This window comes from Ixodes scapularis, unplaced genomic scaffold, assembly GCF_016920785.2.
Source record: "Ixodes scapularis isolate PalLabHiFi unplaced genomic scaffold, ASM1692078v2 ptg001158l_1___fragment_3__unscaffolded, whole genome shotgun sequence".
NCBI lineage: Eukaryota > Metazoa > Arthropoda > Arachnida > Ixodida > Ixodidae > Ixodes > Ixodes scapularis.
In genome coordinates this window covers 3,235,001-3,242,500 of record NW_024610108.1, presented here as the reverse complement: position 1 = coordinate 3,242,500, position 7,500 = coordinate 3,235,001, and the positions used below count along the sequence as shown (strand labels likewise).

At 45.5% G+C, this 7,500-nt stretch overlaps 1 non-coding gene across 1 annotated transcript in view; it reads right to left on the bottom strand.

Annotated features, from left to right (window-relative positions):
- LOC120845606 overlaps positions 1 to 1,415 on the bottom strand; it is a 1,815-nt gene extending 400 nt beyond the window's left edge. The window contains exon 1 of the ribosomal RNA XR_005716809.1: positions 1 to 1,415. This exon is cut by the window's left edge and continues 400 nt beyond it. This is a non-coding gene — a ribosomal RNA (small subunit ribosomal RNA).
- Positions 1,416 to 7,500: the final 6,085 nt, after the last annotated feature.

Sequence of the window (7,500 nt, the reverse complement as noted above, 5' to 3'; positions counted from 1 at the left end):
GCTAGGAGCCGCTTGTCCCTCTAAGAAGGGTGCAAGGTGCAGAGAACCACGCACCTATTTAATAGGCTAGAGTCTCGTTCGTTATCGAAATTAACCAGACAAATCGCTCCACCAACTAAGAACGGCCATGCACCACCATCCACCGAATCAAGAAAGAGCTCTCAATCTGTCAATCCTCCCAGTGTCCGGGCCGGGTAAGTTTTCCCGTGTTGAGTCAAATTAAGCCGCAGGCTCCACTCCTGGTGGTGCCCTTCCGTCAATTCCTTTAAGTTTCAGCTTTGCAACCATACTTCCCCCGGAACCCAAATACTTTGGTTTCCCGGAAGCTGCCCGCCGAGTCATTTGAGTAACTCAGGCGGATCGCTGGTTGGCATCGTTTATGGTTAGAACTAGGGCGGTATCTGATCGCCTTCGAACCTCTAACTTTCGTTCTTGATCAATGAAAACATTCTTGGCAAATGCTTTCGCAGTAGTTCGTCTTGCGACGGTCCAAGAATTTCACCTCTAGCGCCGCAATACGAATGCCCCCGTCTGTCCCTCTTAATCATTATCCTGTATTCCAAAAACCAACTGAACAGAAACAGGATCTTGTTCTATTATTCCATGCACTGTTATTCAGGCGAATCGCCTGCGTTGAGCACTTAATTTTTTCAAAGTAAACGCGCCGGCCAAAGCAAGGCACCTGATGAAGGGAACCAAGCCACGACAGGCATGATATTCAGCACGGGCCGTAACGTGGTGTGCACGCACTTCCCGCCTGTAACTGAGATCCAACTACGAGCTTTTTAACCGCAGCAACTTTAGTATACGCTATTGGAGCTGGAATTACCGCGGCTGCTGGCACCAGACTTGCCCTCCAATGGATCCTCGTTAAAGGATTTAGAGTGTACTCATTTCAATTACGGGGCCTCAAAAGAGTCCCGTATTGTTATTTTTCGTCACTACCTCCCCGTGCCGGGAGTGGGTAATTTGCGCGCCTGCTGCCTTCCTTGGATGTGGTAGCCGTTTCTCAGGCTCCCTCTCCGGAATCGAACCCTGATTCTCCGTTTCCCGTAACAACCATGGTAGGCGCATAACCTACCATCGACAGTTGATAAGGCAGACACTTGAAAGAAACGTCGCCGGCTCGTGGCCGTGCGATCAGCACAAAGTTATCCAGAGTCACCACACAAAACGGACCGAAGCCCGATTGATCTTGGTCTAATAAAAGCACCCGTCGCCCCGAGGGGCTTCGGGCTCACTGCATGTATTAGCTCTAGAATTGCCACAGTTATCCAAGTAGGAAGAAACGATCTAAGGAACCATAACTGATTTAATGAGCCATTCGCGGTTTCGCCTTGTTTCGGCATGTACTTAGACATGCATGGCTTAATCTTTGAGACAAGCATATGACTACTGGCAGGATCAACCAGGTAATCTTTTCGTGGTGGGTCGCCCAAAACCCTACCAACGCGCGGACGCGGGGCCACCGTCAGGCGCCCCTTACGAACCGCAAACACACACAACGCTTAGGAATTACTTCCAAATCCAAGAAGAAATGAAGCACGTTCGAGCGCGCAGCCGGAATATCCCCGACCGAGGTCGGTACCGACGCGGCAAGAAGCGCATAAATTTCTTTCTCGTCGTAGCAACAGAAAGTCGTACGCCAAAAAAATCATTGACGACGCCTTCGCAGCGTTGCCGAGCTTTCAGGTCCCGTGAGGACGCGAGGACGCACCCCGGCCTTCGGTCAGAACGCACTCGTCATTTCACACCGTTCGGTTAGCGCGGACGCTCCGAAACACCCTCCTCTCGCATTCGTTTTCAAGACACAGGTGCACCCGAGAACCGACCCCAACGGCAGACGCCAGAGATCGCAGGTACCTTGCTGTAACGACCATGCGGCGGAGGCAGCGGCCGAGACGGCGACGAAAGGCGTCGGCGACGTCGTCAGACGCCGCTCGCACCAATCGAACGCTCGACAGACCCCACCTCCACATAATAGCACCGATAAGTATAAAGAAGATCCTTCAAGAGCATTCTGTACATAGTTTGTGGTTATCAGTTTCGGTGACTGACTGACTGACTTACTGTCTCTCACTTATGTGGCTCCTCGTTATTCAGTATCATTTATTTGTCCTTCTTTCTTTCTTATTTTTTCCCCTCTCTCTCTCCTTATATATATATATATATATATATATATATATATATATATATCTATGTATGTATGTTTGTGTGTATATATATATATATATAAATGTTCTTTTTTTCCTGTCTGCCTCTATGTATACATACATACGTACATACATCCTACCCCTATAAAAAAAATTATTTCTCGCTTTTTATTAAAAACGTGCTGACCCCTGCTTGACTCTGATTACTTCTTTTCGACTTTCAGTTCATGTTAACATGGTCAACAGAAAGTTTATCGACTTTGTTATTACAAAGTAAACCAATATTTACACGGGGCGTTTCATGCGTTTTGAATTGTGTCAGAGCCGAACAATGAGCGCTATAGTAAGTGAGATTGTCACTGCTTTTAATCCGAATGCTCGCGGTATCGCGCGTGTTTACGGCAGGCTTCATAATAGGCAATTTTCTTTCTTTACACTACTCTTCTTTGCTCACTTCATTGTTTCTACCATTGGTTTCGTTTGGAAGGCCCCGCCCCTTAGTTCCCAACAAAGTCCTCTCAAGGAACGAAGTGAGAAGCACGGGATTAACAAAAGAAAAAGATGCGTGTTTTCTAGCGGTTACCCGTGTCGCTTTGCGACACGGGCTTTCTGGCGCTTTCAACTGGGCGAGAGCCGAACAATTTACCCTACTGCACTTGCGACGGGCAGCGCTTTCAAACGGAATACTGGAAATCTCGCTTACTTTTCTGGCAAGTTTGATAGGAGACAAATATTATTCTTTTCACGCGAATTGTTCGCTCTATTTCTAATCTCTCTCTTCCGTGTCCTTGGCATGGAACGCCCGCTTCGTCTCCCACAAAGTACTTCCGAGGAATCAAGTGCAAAACACGCGACTTTAAAATGTGCGTGTTTTCTAGCGGTTACCCGTGTCGCCAGGCGACACGGGCTTTCTGGCGCTTTCAACTGGGCGAGAGCCGAACAATGTACACTACTGCACTTGCGACGGGCAGCGCTTTCAAACGGAATACTGGAGATGTCGCGTGCTTTACTGCCAAGCTCAATAAGAGACGAATTTCTTTCTTTTCACGGGAATTATTTCCTCTATTTCTAATCTCGCTCTTTCGTTTCATTGGGAAAGAACGCGCGCTTAGTTAGCCGCAAAGCAGTCTGAATTAATCACGTCCAAAGTACAAAATTTTACAATATATAGTGTTTTTACCGGTTGACCGCGTCAGAAAGCGTACCTTTCCGACGAGGTCTGTGTCGCTTTGACGTGAGCGGGAGCAAGGCGATTTGGGCTAGTGCACGCGAGATTGGCAGCGCTTCAAATTCCAGTACTGTAGATATTGCGTGCATTTTTTACACGCTTGAGGATGTGGGATTTTCTTTCTTGTGACGTGACCCGTTTGTCAAATTGTGTCTCTCTTTTTGGTATCGTTTAAGAAGCCCGTCCGCTTACAATCCTAAAAAAGAAAAAAAAAAAAAAGAAATTAGTAAAGAAAGACGCCCATACTTTTTTGTTGCTCTTTCTTTTATTATCTGCGCAGGATTTTAATTTGTGTAAGTTTTGTTTACCGTCCCGACTACGTAGGCGTTCGTACATGCCCGTCCTCGCGCCTCGAATTGTGTGCGAGCGAAATCAATCTCCCCAAGCTAGCTTCATAAATTGCTCGAAAATCGAACGTGAGGAAAGCCAGAGATACGTGGTTTTCACAGGTCGTGCAAGATTAATCCATAAAGTGCGATATTGGTATATATATATATACATACATACATACACATACATGATTTCTGCGACAAATAGGAAGACAAAAAGACCATGTTCAAGCATAATATAGGAACATTGACACTTTGCACACACAAGGGAGGTCAAATGGCAGGTTTTTCTTCCTTGTGCAGGAAACTTTATTGCAATGTCAGAAGGGAAGTTCCACTCTAGAATTGTGCGCTCAATAAAGGAGGAAAGGAATGCACTTGAAAACCTTCACAGTTCAAGTAAGAAAACATTTCGAAACGACAGTTTGTTTTCTTGCAGGGAGGAGAAGAGGGGAGAGAGGGAGGGAGGGAGGGAGGGAGGGAAGGAAGGAAGGAAGGGGGGGGGGGGGTGCCATGCACGGTGAAGACCAGAGTGTCGAACCGAAAACCGAAGCGAACGAAAAACCGGAACCGAGGAGTTAGTTTCAGCCGAACCGAAACTGACCCGCCAACTCGGAACTGTACGGAAGAAAATATAACTGTCTATTAGTCTGACGATGAATAGAAGTACAAGGGTGTACGGCAGGGATAGCTGAAAAAAAAAAAAGGCTCTATGGACTTGGAGCGGCAGCCCAAAGTCGATGACGACGAAAAGAAAGCACACAGTTTCGGAAAACAGGCGGTAAGAAAGCGACAAATTAAGTAGCCGTCATGTCGAGTTGATTGCTTAGCTCTATTTAAGATGAAGGAAAAAAAAAGTAGCACAATTGATGCTTACTTGCTAAATTGAATCAACCATTATCTTGTAATGAAAAAAACCTCAAATGCCAATCACCTGTATTTTAGGCGACCCAACAGACTGATAACTTTTAAATTCAGGCTAAAATATAACACAAAAAAAAAAAACAAGGAAAGAGAGATATGTATGTAGCTTGTCATTTACTGCTCCATCAAATTTAAATAAAGCAATTTATTTCTCGGCACCTGAAAATAAGCGAACCCTACAAATGAATGGAAAGATACCCGTTTGCACTCTTGAAATAGTGCCTATTACGAAAAGAAGCACCAGGTAAATATAATATCACTTTAGCTTCTTCTTTTTCTTTTTAATACGGTACGCTGTTGGTTCATCTTAGTAAAATATATAAAATAGCGCAAAAAAGACGAGGACAAGGAGTATACAGGACAGGCACTCACTTTCAACTAGTTTTATCCAGGAAAAGTAAACATACATATATAGCTTTTATTCACGATAAGTGCCGAGGGCAGCCGAGAAGGCGGCAATAGCCCCGGATGGTTTGATCGTGCTGGGAGACACCAGCATCCCAGCTCAAATATCTTCTACCCTTAAGAATATGTGCTGCTTTGCCTGTCGTGTGTATATACATGTTCACTTTTCCTGAATGAAACTAGTTCAACATCAGCGCCTGTCCTGTATACCTCTTGTTCTTCTATTTGTTGTGCTATTTTAATGTCCTACATTACTTTTGTGCTCCCGCAAATCGAAGCAAACCAATAAAAAATTCGGTTCGACATTCTGGTGGAAACTAAAAGCTTAGAAAGAAAGAGGAAAAAAAGAAAAAGGAAAACATTTCTACAATAATGATAAGCAGGAGGAGGAGGAGGAGAACAAGAAGGCTAATAATGTGGAAAAAAAAGACACGACCCAAATAAATCAATACAAAGGATGGTATAAGTCATGCATACTTACCACATGTAAAATTAATTAAAAAAAAAAAAAATTAGAAAACAGAAATGTGTATTTATATATATATATATATATATTTTTTTTTCTTTTATCCAGAGGCTTTGGCGCACGCACAGCACTGCACTGCACTGCACTGCACTGCACTGCACAACACAACACAACGACAGACTTTCCACAAACACACCACTGCGTACGAGCACACGACCACGTAGAGCTGCACGAAAACAAGCGCCGTAACTTAATAAAAAAAAATAAAAAAAATCCTTTCACTGGACGGACGGCACAAGAACGGAAACTGCTCAAAGAGCACACACACACACGACACATATTAATGAATTAATAAGGGGCACAAGTAGAACGTAGGACACGGCACCCACACCAGAGGCCTTGCACAAGCACAGCACTGAGCACTGAGCACTGAGCAGCAGGTCACAGGACAGAAATGACGTCCACGCTGAGTAGGCCGAAGGCAGGGAATTACTGACGCACGCGAGGTCACCCACAGGCACTTTCACCGGAACCACGCCACAACACCACGCTGCAGAGCGCGCACTGCAAAGCGAAACCATGCGCTCACCTTCGGAAAGCACGGAGGGCGGGCGGCACAGAGAAGCAAAAAGACGTCAAAAGCACATCGCGATTAAGCGGCGGCGAATGAACACTACTCACTGGTGGAAATGGATATCTCCTCAAGCGAAAACATGCAATGAACACGCATGGTTTAAGATGCACGTGGGAGACGCGCACACTTTCAGAAACCAGGTACGCCAACGCACGCGGGCAATAAGACGGACAAAACGCGTCGAAAATACATCGCGTGCAAGCAGCGCCGACTGCATACTACCCACGGTTGCAAAGGTTTCTTACAAGTTTGCACTCCAGAATCTTAACGCGTTGGAAAGCGTCCGAGCTCACCAAGAACCAAGAACTATCACTCCGCAGGAACAACGCAAAACAAAAGCAAAAAAAAAATAATAATAAAAAAAAAAAATGTAGGAGACCGCTAGATAGATGAAAACACCGTCATACTTTGTAAACAGAATTTGGAAAATAAGTAGCGCCGCCAGGTGGTCGGCGCCCAAATAGATGCGGAGGCGTGCCTAAATTGTTTAAATATTTGCTGTTTATATGACGAGACGACGTAATGTAAAATCAAATCAATTAATTTAAACAAAAAGTAAAAACAAAAAAAAAAAAAATTAAAAACAAATGAATGAATAGTGGCGTCATCTAACGAACCTAAAGCAAGGCTCCGGTTTTCGAGCCGTTAACTGCGCAGCGCCATCTGGTTTGGATGGTAAAAGAAACAAAATACGCAAGTGACAATGCTACGCGAGAGTCGGATGGTTGTTTTTAGCGAATCGGGGAAGTACGCTGGCGTTGTGCTTGTTTACGTGAGCGAAGCGAACGCGAGGGGTGGCTGGACCGTCGCGACGAAGTCCCGACGAGTACACGCGTCCCTAATGGTTCAACAAAGAAGAAAACTCGAGGAGCGAACACACTTCCGCCATGTGCAAGCAACGTGAAGGCAAGGACACTCGAGAGAGGCACACAGTTTCGTTTTCGTTGGCTCTGCAGCGTCAAAGCCAGCCTTCCTTCCTTCGACGTGCAGCTTTCGTTCACCGGCATGGTCTTGGTGGATGGATTACGTCCCCACACTTGTGAGTGAGGTGAACACCTGTCCAGAGTTCCGAGTGACACCGAGCTGTTGAAAACGAGGGACCTGTTGACCAAGTGAAATTGAGGATACTGCACGACATTTCGATGTCGCTTGCTATGCATGCAGAAAATAAAAGCGCCACGAAAAATGTTGTTTTCTTCTCCTCTTTTTCTTCTTTCAGAACGCGGCTTGTCGAAAGGGATACGTTCGTCTATGCAGCACAAGGACACCTCATTGCGCCTGCAGCGCATTTACTACACGGTCGCCGGACACTTTTGACGAATAGGGTCAAGAAGGAATGTTCAAACGACCGAGCACATAAT